General features: G+C 42.4%; 1 pseudogene; it reads left to right on the forward strand.

Annotated features, from left to right (window-relative positions):
• The window catches only part of LOC133140567 (von Willebrand factor A domain-containing protein 7-like), a 39384-nt pseudogene extending 21783 nt beyond the window's left edge, over positions 1-17601 (forward strand).
• The last annotated feature ends 1742 nt before the right edge of the window (positions 17602-19343 follow it).

Genomic DNA, 19343 nt, shown 5'->3' on the forward strand with positions numbered 1-19343 from the left:
ATCACCTAGTTGCATAAACACTCAGCTAGCTAAGCAGTTTGGTGTTTGTTCCTATTCTACAGAAGATGATAGAAGACTCCGATCTTCGAATCAAGGCAGTATTTAGCATTATATCATTAAAATATACAACGGGGCATTAAAAGTAAAATGAAAGTAATTTTAATTTAAATACTATGCCCACATAAATTATGTAGTCTATGGGCTATTAGGCCTCAGTTCTATTCTCACACATTTAAGACTGTAAATGAGGCCCAATATGCCATACATAATTCATGTGGGCAGAGTATAATGTTATTTTATTTTATGTAATTTAATGCCCGGTTGTAGTAACTGAACTAGGTCAATTGCGATTTAAGAGTTGAAAAATGAAAACGTCCACTGCCGGATTTTAACCGAAGATCTCTAGTTTGCTAGGTGAACGCCTTATACTTTTCTTTCTGCAATGTCCCTTTAGGGACTTTTACATAAAATAAAATAAATAATTAATGTGGGCATGGTATTATGTTATGGTATACTGGGCCTCATTTACAGTGATTTAAATCATAATAGACTGTGATATTCCAAAAGCTTAATGAATGGATACATTTGTTTACCAGTACTGCAGTACCACGATAGCTGTCCTTTATAGCCCTAAATGTGTTAGAATGGAAATGAGGCCTAATAGCCAATAGACTACATCATTAATATGGGCAGAGTATTTAAATATATAATTACTTTTAAAGAATCACATGGCAAGTTATTTGATGTATTTTAATTCCCCATTGTGGGAAATTAACTAGGCAATTTACAATTTAAGAGTTGAAAAAAGAAAATATTTGCAGCCGGATTTGAGCCAACAATCTCTGGTATGCTTGACGGACAGCTTATAAACTAGGTCAAATAACGAGAATATCATATTATTGGTTCTCCAGAGAACCAAATGTACAAGTCCAAAGGTACAAAGACCAACTCAAAATCAAAATAAAAAAGTGCAACATAAATCCATCTCATCTGGAGGACCTGACCCCTGACTGACACTAGCAACGGCTCTGCTGCGAAGGACTGCGAGCTTTCAGGGAAAAAAGGGCATCTCTGCGGCATAAGAAGCGGGACAGAAGGCACGCAGCTCAGACTTTGTGTGCTTCACCAAAGTTGGATTACACCTGCACAGATTGTGGGAAGCAGTGCTGATCATGTACAGCCGCTTGACTATACAGCCACATGAGAACCCATCGCTAAGTGCAGAGGAGGAATCATCAGGCAGGATGTACAATCGCAGCTGCTAGCAGCATCAGTGTGTGTGTGTGTGTGTGTGTGAATACATGTGTGTTCATACATGTTTTGTGCATAGGAGTTGGACCTCTGACTCGGACAAGAAAATCCAACATCTTTAAGCAGAGGATTAATGCTCTAAGTGCACATGGTGGGGGTGACGAGCCAGAGATGTGTCTATCAGGACTGCTGGTAAGTGTTTGTTTGTGTGTGCATGCATGCATGTGTGTGTCTGTGAAAAGCATTATTTTGAAATCCCAGTCTAAGCACACTCTTCCACTTCTATTTGTTTATCCTGATTTTGTGTCTAGGTACTTTTTTCATTTCTGAAATTTGTGCTTTTGTTTGATACTGGGTGTACCAAAGGGTTTTTTTTATTTTTTATTTTGTGATGTTTCAATAAATGGGCATCAAAGTCAAGTCTCTCTCTATCTATTTAGCTGGCTCTCACCAGTGCCCCTGCATTCTCTGAGATTTTTGTGTTCACCGATGCCTCGGCCAAAGATGTTCACCTGAGGAGCACAGTCATTGCTCTGATTGAGAGCACCAAGTCAGTTGTGAGTACAGACCCACTATGATCAACCACCTTTTTCATTCAGTCACACACTCACTTGCACACGCAGTCATTTAAGCACACTTTAATTTAATTGCACTCACTCACTGACATACACTCACTTCAGAGTCAATATACAGTGCATTCCATAAGCATTTGGTTTTCACTTTAATCCAGCAAGCAAACAGTTGAAATAAAATAATATGTTGTCAGAAGCCTAGAATCAAGATTACATACTGAAAGCTTTCTTATACCTGTACTAAGGAAGTGATTGAATACATCTGACTAACCGGAAACAACTTAGAAGCCAACTTTTTATTTTTCTAAAATGGAGGACTGTGTATGAAAATGGCGGTAATTCCTACACGGATCGCCCAATAAGGATGTAAATACCCTAAAATTAAAGGTAACATTATGTGCCTTAACCTCATATCCATTGTTTCTTTTCACATTCAATGTGCTGGAGAAGAGTGCCAAGAGAATATAAATTATACCACTGTTCAAATAATTATGGACTGCAGTGTATATGTATTCCATATTTAGTGACATATATTGAAAGTAGAATTATAATTACAGGGCGGCACGGATGGTGCAGTGGGTAGCACTGCCGCCTCACAGTAAGGAGGTCCTGGGTTCGAATCCCCGTTGGCTGGGGCCTCTCTGTGTGGAGTTTGCATGTTCTCCCCGTGTTTGTGTGGGTTTCCTCCGGGTACTCTGGTTTCCTCCCACAGTCCAAAGACATGCAGGTTAGGCTGATTGGAGAGTCTAAATTGCCCATGGGTATGAGTGTGTGAGTAAATGGTGTGTGTGCCCTGCAATGGACTGGTGACCTGTCCAGGGTGTATTCCTGCCTTTTGCCCATTGTATGCTCCAGCCCCCTGCAACCCTGTTCAGGATAAGCAGGTTAGGATAATGAATTAATGAATTATAATTACACAATAAGTGACACAATTAAGATTTTTTCAGATTTATTTGACTTATAGCCTGTAATTAAAGTGTAATTAATCTATGTGTTTTTTCTACAAATCTACATACAGTACTTAACCTTTTCAAAGTGATAAACCAATTAACCAACCAATTAAAAAATTGTTTTAACATCAATTAAAAATGAACAATTGCAATAAATTGGTTTGATAAGTATCCACCCCCTTTACTGAATCATCCCATAAACTATCTCAGGAAATGGCAAATTGCCTTCAAGACCAAACAATAGCTAATTGCCCCACACCTGTGTGAAATCACAGCAATTAACTTGATGACATGAATCAAAACAGCTGTTTACCATGATCCCTTAGTATGCAAGAGCAGTCTCACTGAAAGGCAGAATCATGGGCTCCAAAGATCTCGCAAAAGAAGTCTGTGACAAAGTTGTGGAAAGGTACACATGAGGGATATAAGAAGATTTCTAAGGCTTTGAAGATACCTTGGAGCACTTTTAAAACCATAATTAAGAAATGGAAAGTGCATGGCACCACTCACAGTCTGCCAAAATCAGGGCTTCCGTCTAAACTGGATGACCGGGAGAGAAGACAACTCAGAGAGGCTACCAAGAATCCAATGGCAACATTGAAAGAGCTCCAGGATTTTATGGCCAACAGAGGGAAACTTGTAAATCATACAACTATATCAAAGATATTGCACACATCTGGCCTGTATGGAAGGGTGGCAAGAAAAAAGCAATTTCTCAAAAAGGTCCACCAGGAGGTCCGCTTGAAATTTGCAAAAGAACACCTTGGGGAACCTGCAAAAAACTGGCAGAACGTTTTGTGGTCTGATGAAACCAAAATATAACTTTTTGGCATGAATGCCAAACGCTATGTTTGGCGAAAACCCAACACCGCTCATCACCAAAAAAAACGCCATCCCGACAGTGAAGCATGGTGGTGGCAGCATAATGTTATGGGGATGTTTCTCATCTAAAGGGACTGGGGAACTTGTCAACATTGAAGGGAGGATGGATGGGGCGAAATACAGGGATATTCTGGAGAAGAACCTGAAAAAGTCTGCAAGGAGACTGAGAATGGGTCCAAAATTCATATTCCAGCACGACAATCACCCAAAGCACAAGGCCAAAGCTACCACTGAGTGGCTTGTAAAGAACAAGGTGGATGTGCTGGAATGGCCAAGCCAAAGCCCTGACCTAAATCCAATTGAAAACTTGTGGAATGACTTGAAGGTGACTTGTCCATCAGCGCAAACGAACAAACCTCTCCCAGCTTGAACAGTTCTGCAAAGAGGAGTGGGGGTAGATCTCCAAGTCCAGGTGCGCCAACCTTGTGCAGAGCTACCCAAAAAGACTGGTAGCTGTAATTGCTGCCAAAGGCGGTTCCACCAAATATTGACTCAGGGGGGTGTATACTTAAAAAATTAGGAAATTTCAGTTTTGTCCATTAAATGCACTCTTTTTTTTTTTTCAAATTAAAATAATTTCACTGCATTCATATGGTATGTTGTGTTCTTTAGGTCAGGGAAAAACAAGTCCCATTTTAATCCATTAAATTTACATTCCGTGACACAACAAGACATAAAAATATTGAAGGGGGGTGTATTCATTTTCTATTGACATCAGAGAGTCGTCTCATTTAATTGAGCACATTGAACAGCAGAACTGCTTTTTGTTGTAGATTGGTGTGCAAAATATTTGTTTTTCTCTCAGTGTGCTGCAAATATTCATTCTTGGAGAAAGTAGCCTGTATGTTGTCAAAACATTATAAAATGAAAGCTTGGAAAGATGCTAGATTTAGGCAAGTGCATATTACATACTATATCTTTGCTTGACTATGTATTTTTCTCTAAAAACCGTCATTTTAACACTAATTTTATATTTCTCATCTGGCAACACTGGTTATGTTTCTGTCCCTCAAAGGAACTGGATGTCGACAATGGATGTTGCATGTTATTGTCTGGTTGAGATGTTATCAATGTTCCACTGAGACAAGAAAAACTCTTTCTGTATTTCACAAATATTTACCATGCAAAATGAAACAAGCAGCAACTACATCAGGATTTAGCTTAATGTCAGTTTCATTCCTCTTTAGTAAACAACACCAAATACAACCAAAAGTCTCTTGTCCCTCTGCCTCAGTACTTCTCAATCGCAGACGCTTGAACATGATTGTATTCCCGTAATTATTTGCATTTTGCTTACATTAGGCGACTGCATAAAGGAAGGAAATCCTATAAATTTTAAGATAGCTTCAGAAGAATAATAGATCATGCTCACCGTCTGCCACATTGAATGGGCAATAAACAAAACTGTCCATGATTATTTTATATATTTATTTTTATTGCAAAATAAAAATAGCCTACAGACCAATTCACTGGAACATAATGTCCACTTTTAATGATTTAGAGATGGGACAGCCCACTTGCAGACCTGGGAAAGACCAGGGTCTGGTGTGAATGGCAAGGACTCGGGACATTCTTGGGACCATTTTGGGGTGTGAATGGGTCAAATGTGGGTCGATTTGGGGTTTAATATCCTGTGTATATCCCGGGATTCCTGTGAGAAAGGGGTTTGAGTCAAGGCTTCTCGGAGACACGGTCAATCACATTTTCTGTGATACCACACCAACTTAGATGCTTTGTAGAGCACTGACCAGGGCAATGGCCGGCAAAGCTGATTTGTCATAAAAAGTAGCCATGTCTTATTGCTGGATCTTCCTGTACATGTGGAATATATAATAAGGTGGAGAGATAGTCTCTTCATTCAGAGAAACATAGTTACACTGTAACCAGTATGTCTTTGTGTTGAGCTCCCCCCTTTTCATCTGTGCAAAATTTAGGTCTCTCTCTTATCTCTCTCTCCCCCTCACTCCATCCTCTTGTAGGTGACCTTCTTGTTGACGAATCCTCGCTTAGCTCGGCGTCGAAGGGACACTAATGGCTACAGTCGCCTGTACCAGGAAGTGGCCGAGGCATCTGGGGGGCAGGCCATAGTGGTCACCAAGGACATGCTGCCCCAAGCCACTGACATCATTGTGGACTCCTCTACCACAGGCCTGGTATACTTATCACTTACCACCCCCCCACCCCCACCCCCCCCATCTGCCCTGGCACATTCATCCCCTTCACCTCTGCCCTGGTACACTCATCCCCTCCACCTCTGCCCTGGTACACTCATCCCCTTCACCTCTGCCCTGGTACACTCATCCCCTTCACCTCTGCCCTGGTACACTCATCCCCTTCACCTCTGCCCTGGTACACTCATCCCCTTCACCTCTGCCCTGATACGCTTACACCCTCCACCTCTGTCTTGGTGCACTTGTCCATCAATGTAACATTGCTATCATGCTTCCTCCACTTCCTTGGTATCTTTGTCTATTTTCCTTTCTTCTCTGATTCCCTGCTTCTCCAGGTGACAGTTCTCCAGGTGGTGAGGAATCCAGGAGGAACAGATTATTTCAGCTTTACAGTAGATGCATCCTTGAGGACCATTACCACATACCTCACTGGCAGCTCTCTCACCTTCAGTTTCACCAGCCCCTCAGGTAAGGGCACAGTTCCCCTGGTGTGGTGGAGTGCAGTGGTCTATTACTCAGGCAGGGGGTGGTATTGTATCCACAGGACTAACACAAAGTGATAACCTTTTGTGCTCCACTTTGTTGTACATCGCTCAGGATAAGAGTGCCTATTATGGAATGTAATATAATGGCCTGACGAGGTCCATCTCAATTAAAGGTTACTTTTTGACATTCGCGCACTCCATACAATCGGATAAAATTGGATAATTATAAAGTGTCTTATCCTGCACCAAATGACCTGCCATTGAATTGTTCTGAGCCGCCTGAAAAACCATTTTTCGCTGGCTTTTAGTACTAAAAGTTGTGTGCTGTTTTCACCTGTATGTGGATCCCAACTTACCCTATATGACACTGCCCTCTGCTGGTCGAGTGGCCATCAATCTTAATCATCAGTCAGCAACTCGACTCAGCGTTTCATCCTGAGTGTCCGTGTGTTATTTCTGTCTCACCCGGAACTCCCCTGGATCTCCGTAATCGGTGACCACCTCACTCCCTGGCTGTGGCAAAAGGACAATAAACATCCCCACCCCATCAGCTTCACCTCAGCAACCCTGACCAAACATGTCCTAGAATCAGCGGAAGTACTAACCCCAGCCACCAAACTATGCTTTTGACCCGCAATTGAAAAAATATCCGTGCAGTCAGATAATAATGTATACATCCCTGTGCACACACTGGGCCCCATTTATCAAACGTGAACCGAATAAAATTCACCGTAAATCCAATGGAAATGCATTTCCACAAATAATGAGGGACTTATGTAAGTTTTCTCCAACTAAAAAAACGGAGAAAGAACTTCACAAATGGTCTCAGCTGTTCGTATTGTGCACGGAAATGGAAGAATATTTTATTCTGATTTTGAGTGGCTAAATTAGTTTAATAAGCCAATTGAATGTTGTAATTACTCATATCATATAAAAATGCAACAGGATTCAACATAATGGGTGATGTTTCATGCCGGTAATCCTGATTAATTCATGTTTAATATAAATTCCATAAAGCACGTTAAAAGTTTAAATAGGGCGTAGCCTGCTTAGACCGTCGTTTATATGTCTGGCCTCTCTTTACATTACTTTAGCCTATTAGAAAATTTGGGGCATGGTGTGGCCTCCTTGGAAAATTCAAATTCCGAGCTCATTGGTAAGGCTCACAGAAGAAACGACGAACAAGAACGGCGAGTTGACGTTCAAATATAATGATATAGAAGTAGGGTTGCCACTGGGACATTTGACACGCGACGCGGGGCGTGAAACCATATTTGCAAATATGTTAACAGGACTCCCTATTGCCTCTCTTACCTCTATTTGTCCTGACATAGATGCTCTCTGTGGCAACCAGAGGGGGAATCAGGGAGATGTGCATCTAATTTATAGTGAGACGCAAGACCATTGCAGTTTTAATCACTTAAGGGTGTGTTTATTCTCAAAAAGGAGAAACACATAGGCTCTTCCCCTTCTGAGGGTATTAAGGCACCTATGTGCAGTCACCAGCCCCATGGGGTTCCTTGTCTGACCCTGACCCTGAACAGGTCTCCTTAGGATGGCTTTATCCATTCAGAAAAGTGCTCTCTTTTTTTCAAGTCTGAGTTGTATGTTGTATATTGTTTATTTATTTATTTATTTTTTTTGCTGCTGGTTGCTTGTCTGATTTTGTGCTCTCGTCCTCCTCGTCCGTCCAGAATAGGAAGCAGAATAGCAGTAGAAAAATCCGGTTTTATTTGGAACATTTAGAAGTACAAAAAACCGGGACAATTCGTGTCCCGGGAAAGAATACTCATTTTCTGAGGCAGTCGCTCAAAAAAGAGAACAATCCCAGGAAAACCAGAACGTGTGGCAACCATATATAGAAGTGGCATGGTATGTGGGCGCTTCATTTGTTCATGAGATTTGTTTTTTGCCTCGCGTTTTAGGTGAACTGCTTTTCCCAATCGGAAGGTGGTAATTCGGTTGTTACGATATGACGTGAAGGCAGCATTAGACTGTTTTTACATTACTGTTAAATGTATTGCTTTAATAGAAGATTAAAGTCTGGCTTACACCCAGAACATGGTCAAGTGCTTTCCGTCCTCAGCTTCTTCCGGAATTCCACAGGATAGTGAAAATATTTAGCTCCTTGATAATCCTGAACAGTAACGTGTCTCCTATAATTGTATAACTTTGCCTCCAGTTTTATGCCAAACCATTTTTGTTTTACCTGTTCCACATTTTACGCTGTTTTTATTCCAGTCCTATGTGGCGCATATGTAGTTTATGTAGCCTATATGAACATATATGAAAAGTAGGCTAATTACTAATATTTAGATGTTAGTTTGGATGAAAAGAAGGAAGGCTGCACACTGATATACTCCTTACACACCTTTATTGTAGACACCTTTTTGATCCCAGTGGTTCTTTTGGCACATCACTTTATGTTTCTCCACCAGAACAATCATTCATCTTTCAACAGAATAAACAACGGACAATAAATTAAAGTTCAAGTTTATTATATTATATATAATATGTACTATATATTATATAGTCCTAAATAAGGTTTCATATATTTTTACATGTTTACAAAGACAAGTTACAAAGTAGCTGTAGCACACACAGGCAACAGCCAAGACATTTGTTTTATATCAATATACATACCTGCTGGGTCTCAGGAAGATATGTGATATATAGTATCTCTAGGCCGCCAGGTAAATGTTCTCAGCTGGTGATCAGTTGGTGTTCCTCCCTCCCTCAGGTGTGTCTCAGAGCAGTTATTCTTCAGACGGGCCCCTGGGTACAATAAAGGTAGTAGGGAATCTGCACACGATTCGCTTGGACACCCAAACCGGATTATGGGAAATCAGAGTCACCTCAGCAGAACCATACACTCTGAAGGTCACAGGTCAGCCCACTGTGTGTGTGTGTGTGTGTGTGTGTGTGTGTGTGTGTGGAGCAGGGGTCTCCAACCCTGGTCCTGGAGAGCTACTGGGTCTGCTGGTTTTTGTTTTCACCTTAAAATCAGCACCTGTTGAGACCCAGGTAACCAGGTGAGGTGAGTTAATGAATTAAATTAGAGCAGTTGATTATAGTTAATTGCAGGGTAAGAACGAAAACCAGCAGACCCAGTAGCTCTCCAGGACCAGGGTTGGAGACCACTGGTGTGGAGGGATGTACAGTATGGACATGTGAGATTTTTGCGGAAGTACGAGGTGTGTGTTTTGCATATGTATGAAACCATTATTTGAATGTGTATGAAATGTATGAAAAGTGTATGACAGTTCTGACAGAAGAGCTTCTGGGCCGTACTAATAGAAGGCATCTGTAGTCTGGCTATGTGCAATAAATCTCCTCAGAGAATCAATGTGGGTAAACTGATAAAGCAGAGCTTAGCCACTGCTGGTTGGTATACTGCAAATGTGTGTTTCAGGTAAGTGCACTTGCAGGTGAGTGTATTAGGTGAGCTCAGTGCAGGTTAGAGCACATGAGGTGAAATGCTATGTAAGATTAAACACATTCTGGACTTGTGTCCTGTTTCCAGGGCGAAGCAGCATAGATTTTGTCTACAACATTGTAGAGGACCTTGAGGGGTCGGGAAGTGATTTCACCTTGAAAGAGGGTCGTCTCCGAGCAGGTAAGCAACAATTCTGTTTAACCAATAGTCACCATCAGATTCATCATCAGCACCTGGCTCACCTTCATCATTTCAGTATTTCTGAGCTGACTTTTGGCTCATTAAGATTTCCTCCAAAGTGACTTGCACCACTCAAATTTTACTTCCTTATTAGATCACATCCCATTTGAATTTAAAATAAGATTGCCTCTGGTGCTGCACCCGTGTAAGCAACAGTATACTGTATGAACTGCTATTAAAAGATCCACACCAAACTGCTGTTTGTTTCTCATTGTCACTTAGGTGGGAATGGCACCTTGTTGCTGTCTGTGGTGGGTGGGGATTCCCTCACAGTGACAGAGGTGTCCCTGGTGGAGGTATCTGGTTTGAGGGTGGAAAACAGCACCTTGAAGCCATTGGGGGAAGGGGATTATCTGGTGTCTGTGGAGAAGGTCCCGGATTAAAGTTTTGTTATTCTGTTGAAGGGGGTGGATGGGATGCACCGGTCCCCCCAAAACAGCTTCCAGAGGCAGTCGAACACCCAGCTGAAGGCTTCCAGCCTGACTCTCACAGTAAGTAAACAGACACTGGACTTTAAAGGCCCGGACACACCAAACTGACGGTCAGCCGCGGAGCGCCGACAAAGATCGCCTTGCGTCGATACACGTCGTTAATGTTGGCTGTGCCGAACACACCGCAACGACGGTCCGCCAACGGCCGAGTTGCACGTACGTTCTGTGCCTGCGTGAGAGGTAATAACTCTCCACACCAGCAGGTGGCGGTAGTCTGTATTTGTCTTTCAAAAAATGGAAACCGGAAGACCGGGGAATGCGTTTGCATTGCGTTGGACCTAGAAGCAGCCATTGTCTCGCTCACAACAAACAGTTTGCAGCAATTTCCTTCCGTTCTCTCGCTATTTAGTAATACTAATCGAAAATTATGTCTGGTAGTGATAGTAACTTTGGAATGGCTTGCTTTCGTCGCTTCCGTTTCTCTTCTCGTGCACCGATTCGCTAGCTGGACAGCCAATCAGAGAGCTCTCTCTCATCGACGGCTCCAAAACACGCCGGCGGAGTGTCGGCGTGCGGGAAACACCGGAAAGACTCGGCCGACAGGGCGCCACCGACGTCCGACGGCCGACCGTCGGTTTGGTGTGTCCGGGCCTTAACAGTTTATCTATTATCCTACTTAACCATTATTTTTGTAAAACAAAAAGAGTAACAAACCAAACTTCATAAGAATAAAGTCTCACACATTTGGCATGAGACTCATGGATTGGGTCCAAATACACTCACCGAACATTACAGCTACTTATTCATGAGATTATCTAGTCAGCCAATTGTGTGCCAGCAGTGTAGATACGAGTCAGGAGCTTCAGTTAATGTTCACATCAACCATCAGAATGGGGAAACAATGTGAAAAAAATCTTGCTGACTTTGACCATGGAATGATTGTGGCAGACAGGGTGGTCTGAGTATCTCAGAAACTGCTGATCTCCTGGGATTTTCACGCACACTAGTCTCTAGAGTTTGCAAAGAATGGTGCAAAAAACTGCACACCGAAACTCCTTGTTAATTAGAGACGTCAGAGGAGAATGGCCAAACTGGTCAAAACTGACAGGAAGGTGACAGTAACACAAATAACCACATATTACAACAGTGGTATGCATAAGAGTGTCTCTGAACACACAACACATCATAACTCTTAAGTGGATAGGCTACAGCAGTAGAAGTCCAAAAAATAAGTCTAATAAATACCTAATAAAGTGCTCGGTGAGTGTATATCTGTGTTTATTTTATCACATACAGTGCATCCGGAAAGTATTCACAGCGCTTCACTTTTCCCACATTTTGTTATGTTACAGCCTTATTCCAAAATGGAATAAATGCATTTTTTTCCTCAGAATTCTACACACAACACGAAATAATCTTTTTTTTTTTTTTTTGCAAATTTATTAAAAATAAAAAAACTAAGAAATCACATGTACATAAGTATTCACAGCCTTTGCTCAATACTTTGTTGATGCACCTTTGGCAGCAATTACAGCCTCAAGTCTTTTTGAATATGATGCCACAAGCTTGGCACACCTATCTTTGGGCAGTTTCGCCCATTCCTCTTTGCAGCACCTCTCAAGCTCCATCAGGTTGGATGGGGAGCGTCGGTGTACAGCCATTTTCAGATCTCTCCAGAGATGTTCAATCGGATTCAAGTCTGGGCTCGGGCTGGGCCACTCAAGGACATTCACAGAGTTGTCCTGAAGCCACTCCTTTGATATCTTGGCTGTGTGCTTAGGGTCGTTGTCCTGCTGAAAGATGAACCATCGCCCCAGTCTGAGGTCAAGAGCACTCTGGAGCAGGTTTTCATCCAGGATGTCTACATTGCTACATTCATCTTTCCCTCAATCCTGACTAGTCTCCCAGTTCCTGCCGCTGAAAAACATCCCCACAGCATGATGCTGCCACCACCTTGCTTCACTGTAGGGATGGTATTGGCCAGGTGATGAGCGGTGCCTGGTTTCCTCCAAACATGACGCCTGGCATTCACGCCAAAGAGTTCAATCTTTGTCTCATCAGACCAGAGAATTTTGTTTCTCATGGTCTGAGAGTCCTTTAGGTGCCTTTTGGCAAACTCCAGGCAGGCTGCCATGTGCCTTTTACAAAGGAGTGGCTTCCGTCCGGCCACTCTACCATACAGGCCTGATTGGTGGATTGCTGCAGAGATGGTTGTCCTTCTGGAACGTTCTCCTCTCTCCACAGAGGAACGCTGGAGCTCTGACAGAGTGACCATCGGGTTCTTGGTCACCTCCCTGACTAAGGCCCTTCTCCCCTGATTGCTCAGTTTAGATGGGCGGCCAGCTCTAGGAAGAGTCCTGGTGGTTCCGAACTTTTTCCATTTACGGATGATGGAGGCCACTGTGCTCATTGGGACCTTCAAAGCAGCAGAAATTTTCCTGTACCCTTCCCCAGATTTGTGCCTCGAGACAATCCTGTCTCGGAGGTCTACAGACAATTCCTTTGACTTCCTGCTTGGTTTGTGCTCCGACATGCACTGTCAACTGTGGGACCTTATATAGACAGGTGTGTGCCTTTCCAAATCATGTCCAATCAACTGAATTTACCACAGGTGGACTCCAATTAAGCTGTAGAAACATCTCAAGGTTGATCACTGGAAACAGGATGCACCTGAGCTCAATTTGGAGCTTCATGGCAAAGGCTGTGAATACTTACGTACATGTGATTTCTTCGTTTTTTTATTTTTAATAAATTTGCCAAAATAAAAATAAAAAATTCTTTCATGTTATCATTATGGGGTGTTGTGTGTAGAATTTTGAGGAAAAAAATGAATTTATTCCATTTTGGAATAAGGCTGTAACATAACAAAATGTGGGAAAAGTGAAGCGCTGTGAATACTTTCCGGATGCACTGTATTTGATTTGTTGCTGGTAGTAACAAATCTAATTGGCGGGGGGCTCTAGTTCTGTTACTGCGATTAGCCAGAGAATGGTGTTAAAAACTGAGCGGTACTTCTGTGGGCAAAAATGCCTTGCTAATGAGAGAGGTCAGGGGAGAATGGCCCGAGTGGTTCAAGCTGACAGGAAGATGACAGTAACTCAAATAACCACATGCTACCACAGTGGTATGCAAAAGAGCAAGGTGAGACATGCAGCAGCAGGAGACCAATTAAAAAAATAAAATGTTAAAATAAGTTAAATAAATACCTAATAAAGTGGTCAGTTAATGTTTTTTTTTTAATATTGTGCATGTGTGTGTGTGCGCGTAAGAGTTTTGGTATCCGTTTATATTCTTTTTTGAAAAATCTCACACATTGGAAGTTGAGAGGTCTGAAACCTTCTGGTGAAAGTACTTTGCTAATGCTTTTAATAGCATTAGAACTTCAGCCAAGTGATTGACAGTAAAGATGCTTGCAGCAGAGTAGGCTTCATAAGCTCAAGACAGGTAGTGTGCCACGTGTTTCCGAGCCTACAAAGCGTGTGCAGTGTGATCACAGCCTTAAATATCCAAGTTAACATCCAGCTCCTGTGACAGTGACTGATTTAATTTGTCTGTGTGATATCGCAGTGGGTGTTTTGTTTATGGTGTCACGTCAGGCCTTGACTAATGGCACCATGGAGCCTGGGGTGCAATTCACTGTTCCTTTCACTGTGCGGTCTAATGGGACGGCGGGAAATTACACCATCCGCTCCCGAGACAACAGGGGATTCATTTCCTCTGCACCATCCAGGTACGAGTGAGTTTTGAGTGGAAAGCATTGACTGATACAGGGCATGGTCGATCTATCAATACAGACTGAAAAGACCATAAGGTTGCCCTACTCTGTAATGTGGGAAGCAGTAGTTTGGTCTCTCTGCTCTGTGCTTTGTGAGGGAGCAGTAAGCAGTCCCCCCAAGATTTTTCAAAACATAATTCTGTGATTTTTGCACATTTTTGGCTGTATTTTGCAGAATTATGTGCCAAGTTTTGACAAATAACATGACATAACATGACAAACTTTTTTTCTGTAGTTTTAGGCCTATTAGACTCTGTGTTGAATTATGCAATCACAAAATCGTGAAAAACATTCTCTGTGCTGTGTGAGGGAGCAGCAGGGGCTATCTGTTCTGTGAGATAATGGTTTCCTCTGTGCCACAGCCTGCTTTTGGATAGCGGGGGAAGTGCTCAGGGGTCAGTACAGCTGGAGGCTCCTGGCAGTACACCCTCAGGCACAGACGTCACACTCACCATTGTGGCTGAGTCCCCCAGTGGCGGCGACTCCAACTATGCGGTGCTCCGCCTCACTGTCCTCAACAAGGTAACAATTATATTTCATACAGTAAGCTGAATACCAAAATGAATGAGTAAAAATGATCCAATTTGCACCACCTTGATAATCTAATTTCATAAAGTAATTGTAATTGAGCACAGGCGATGATTGAGAGCAATGTGCACAAGCAACAGTCACGTTATGTTAAATATACGTTGATCACTTACTACCTGAACATACTGCAGTATTTTTAAATGTTGTACAGGGGCATGATGCATTTAGTTAGAAGCAGTGGGAACGTTACAGTTGCACACCGAGGCCCGGGGTTGAATTCCCGGGTGGCATAATTGGCTCGCTGCTCCGAGGGAGGGACTCAACAGGGACTAGTGGGGATCGCCGCGTGCATGCACCCGAGTGCGCCTCGGAATTACGGTCACGGGCTGTGAGACGAGAGGTTGAAGAAGGCGTGTTGCTCTCCATCTGTGCTGCCGAAGGGACGGGGTCGTAAGCGGTGTATCCCCAGCTAATGCTAATTGGATTAGATAGGGTGCAATTGGTTACCAAATTGGGAGAAAAAGTGAAAAACAATAATATAAAAATAAATAAAGCAGTGGGAAATTCCCACATTAAAAATGAGAGCAGCTATATAGCAAAAGTAAAAACTAATAATAATAATTTAAAAAAAGATTCAACTAATCATGGTCTTCTATCAGTCGTTTAAGTACAAACAGGTGTCTTAGTGCTGGGCTAATATACTTTATTAGGAAGACCTGTACACCAGCTTGTTAATGCAACTATTTAATCGGCCAATCAGGTGGCAGCAACTAAATGTATAAAAGCATGCAGAAGTGGTCAAGAGATTCAGCTGTTTTTCACATGCTCAAAATACCTACCACCCAAATACACTCGCCGAACATCACACCTACTTATTCATGCCATTATCACTGCTGCCAATTGTATGAGTCTGTGTTGGTCCTTCCTATGTCCACTGCAGCTATTAAAATAGCATTTACTACCATGAAGAGGACAAAACAGTTTGGTGAAATAGCATGTCTACTGGCTTAACCTCATCCGCTCTGGCCCTGTGTCATTGAGATGTTGACATCTCAAATGTTTAAATTCGTATCATCCTCTTGTTTGCAATGCACGCCTATAAAACTGCAGGCTCCCCCATGCCAGGCTCACGGATTTACAACCACAACCTCATCACACTCAGACAATCAGAGGCATATTCTAACAATCCTTGATACCATTTCTCTACGTCAAAAAATCATAAACAATTCAGAAGTTGCATGAATACATTGTTTTGCAAATTATTCGATACAGGCATATTTATGGAACCAAATATACCACCTGGCTTTTTTCTGACTAAGGCTGAAGTTTATTTCGTAATCCATTCAGCCGTTTCCGAGAAGACTTATGTTTTTGCCGGAACTGTATGCAAATGCCATCTTGAACTATTTGCATTGGTAGGTAATTTCTATCCTGAACTAATGTAAAACATGGCACGCTTCTTTTAGGGGGTTTCATACCCTTTCCAACAAGGTATAATCTGTCATATTCTGACGATGGACAGTTTAGGAATGTCGCTGTGCTCACATAGCAGATTCAATATCCAGATGTGCGTAAAACATCAAGTGAGCATTTGTGTCGGACTTCCTATAGATTTTACTCACTAACGGGGCTAAGGGGGCTTCGGTTAATTTTTAAATAAAGTTCCATTTTAAAAGTGATGCAGGTTTGTTAGGGTGAGTAATCCTTTTCGACACCTTGGGCATGCTTTATAAAACATACTCTCATATATGTGAATAAAGCACATTCATTTTCTTTACATTTGGCATAAAATAAATCTGGGTTTCCCCATTATGGAAGCTCCTGAAGCTCCTGACCCATATCTACATGATTGTGTGCATTGCACTGCTGCCACACAATTGGCTGACAAGATAATCTCATGAATAAGTAGGTGTAATAAAGTAAAAATAAATAATAAAGTTCTCGATGAGTGTCGTTTTTGAGATATTGAAACTTCTATAGGAATAGTAGCAATTGCCTTCTTGGGGGCCAAAGTGATATTCATCACTTTGATACACAAAGGTTGTGGAAAGGCTTAATACAGGACAGAGGTCAAGACGGATGGAACGCTCTCCAAATCATTCATTCTCGTTTTTAAAGGTTCAAAACATTGGTAACTGCAGTGTAGGGGTTGCAGACATTGGTAACTTTGTTCCTGTTTCCGGAAGGTGACAGACTTCAGCCGACCTGTGTGCCAGGTAGAGAGCGTGAGCAGCAACTGCTCCATGAACTGCAGTGAATCGTGGTGGGAGCTTTCTGTCAACCTGACGGACGGGAACGGGACAGGCATCCAAAGAGTGTCATTCCGCTTGGGGGATGGCACCCTTGACACCACCACCTCCCTGGGGGAGGGGGGCGTCAACATCACCTTTGCAACATATAATGCCTCCTGCTGCTCGCCAAATGTAGAGTTAGTGGCGGTGGATGCCGTGGGCAATGTGGGCACATGCTTCCATTCCATCAGAGCCGTACCAAGCCCTGCCCCCAGACCCACCAGCAGTGCTACTGCCCTCAGGGTGCTACTCCTCATTTCCACTGCCCTCCTGGCTGGCCTTCAGGCCTGAACCACACACTCAGGAGCTCTAACAATGAGGCTAGTAACCTGTGGGCACTCCTTAGATGGCAAGTTGTGCATGTTGCAGCTACAAATTATCTTCATATCTTCTTTGCTTGGAAATTATTTTTCATAAATTGCCCTTCAATTTGTCCTTCTTTAAGAATACACCAGACACCAGACATGGCCACACTCCACTAGACCGCATTCAGACTGCAATCCCCTAGACCACACTCCCCAACACTGTACTCCATCTGACTGGACTCCACTCAGCCGTACTCCCCCATGTCAATAATCTGTTCAAAACATCTGAGAATTACTGCTTGCATTCAACTTCACTATCCACTTTCACTGCCAAATGCTTAATGCATGCTTATTTGTACATGGTGAAACCAAATTGTACATTATATCAATATACTTTAATAAAATAATATTTTTTATTTTTGCAGCATGAGGTGTCCCTGACAAAGTATTCTTTGTCTTCAAGAGGCAACTTAAAATCAGTCATTCAGACCCTGATTCAATAAAACTGTAATAAAACTGTAAAATGCATGTAAAAATAGCACTTGTTCCTTCAAGAATTAAACCGTTTAAAAAAAATAATTGAACAAAAAAGAATACATTATGTAATACATCAAGAAGACCAGCATCTTAATTAGATTATCAAGTTTAATCCTACCTTCAGTTTGTAGACGTCCAAGTATTTTTTCTTTCAAAAACAGAAAACTGTTCCCTGCCCTGAACTTATAAAGAGGAAGCAGCTATTTACAACTGAAATGTCTGTATCCAGTGTGAAATCTCTGATGTCTTTTCAAGTTGCATTTCAAAGTAAGAAATGTGGGGTCACTCCTATATGAGACTTATGATGTGCTTTAAGGCTGCTGAGTTTGGTGGAACCCCTCCCTTTTTATGCTGAAAAAAAGTTTGCACTTCCCCCCGCCTGTCACCCTCCTCCTATCTCTCTGTCTCAACCTGCCTCTCCTTGCACTCTCCTCAGACACAACAGGTCGATAAACAGAAACAGGTATAGAAACTACGGGTCAGAACAAGACAGAAGGAATAAGCTAATCTCGATGGTCGGGGACGAAACAGGTCAAAACAGGTATCAATACGAAAATGCTGGAGAGTATGGAATAAACAAAGAACAATCTGGCAACTAACTGCACACACAGAGGGGTTTTTATACACAGGTAACGTGAGGGAATGGGAATCAGGTGGGGAAGCAATCAGGAAGTGAAACAGGTGAAACGAATGAATGAAGTGACAGGGAGACTACGGTGTGCACGAAGGTAACAAAAACACAAAGATGCTAACAACATAGGCAGAATACAGAACATGAAAAACATGAAACCTAACATGAAGTTTTTGGTCAAATACCTAACCCCCATTAACAAGTCAAACACATTCCACAATTTAACATGCTATTTATTATTCAAAAGCAGGCATGCTATTTACATGCTATTTACTGAATCATAATAAAATATTTTGAGAATGTATTCAGATGCTCACGCTATTTAAAATGGGGTCACGTCACTGAAAACTCTTATTATGGACTAGGTATTATAAAGGTAGGCGGCACGGATGGTGCTGTGGGTAGCACTACCGCCTCACAGCAAGGAAGTCCTGGGTTCAAATCCCGGTCGGCTGGAGCCTCTCTGTGTGGAGTTGCATGTTCTCCCCGTGTTCACGTGGGTTTCCTCCGGGCACTCCACTTTCCTTCCAAAGTCCAAAGACATATCTGATAGACTGATTGGAGAGTCTAAATTGCCCATGGGTATGAGTATGAGTGAATGGTGTGGGCCCTGCAATGGACTGGTGACCTTTCCAGGTGTATTCCTGCCTTTCGCCCAATGTATGCTGGGATAGGGTCCAGCCCCCCTGCAACCCTGTTCAGGAAAGGTGGGTTAAGATAATGGATGGATGGTATTATAAAGGTATTTTCACTGTATTCGCTATGCAGGCTCTCTTGTTTTATGCAAACTAACAAACTATACGCCATTGGAAAGGTAATATCATGAACGAAAATGCTTTTCAGTTGTCACTTCAATAA

Source organism: Conger conger, chromosome 11 (assembly GCF_963514075.1).
Source record: "Conger conger chromosome 11, fConCon1.1, whole genome shotgun sequence".
Taxonomy (NCBI): Eukaryota; Metazoa; Chordata; class Actinopteri; order Anguilliformes; family Congridae; genus Conger; species Conger conger.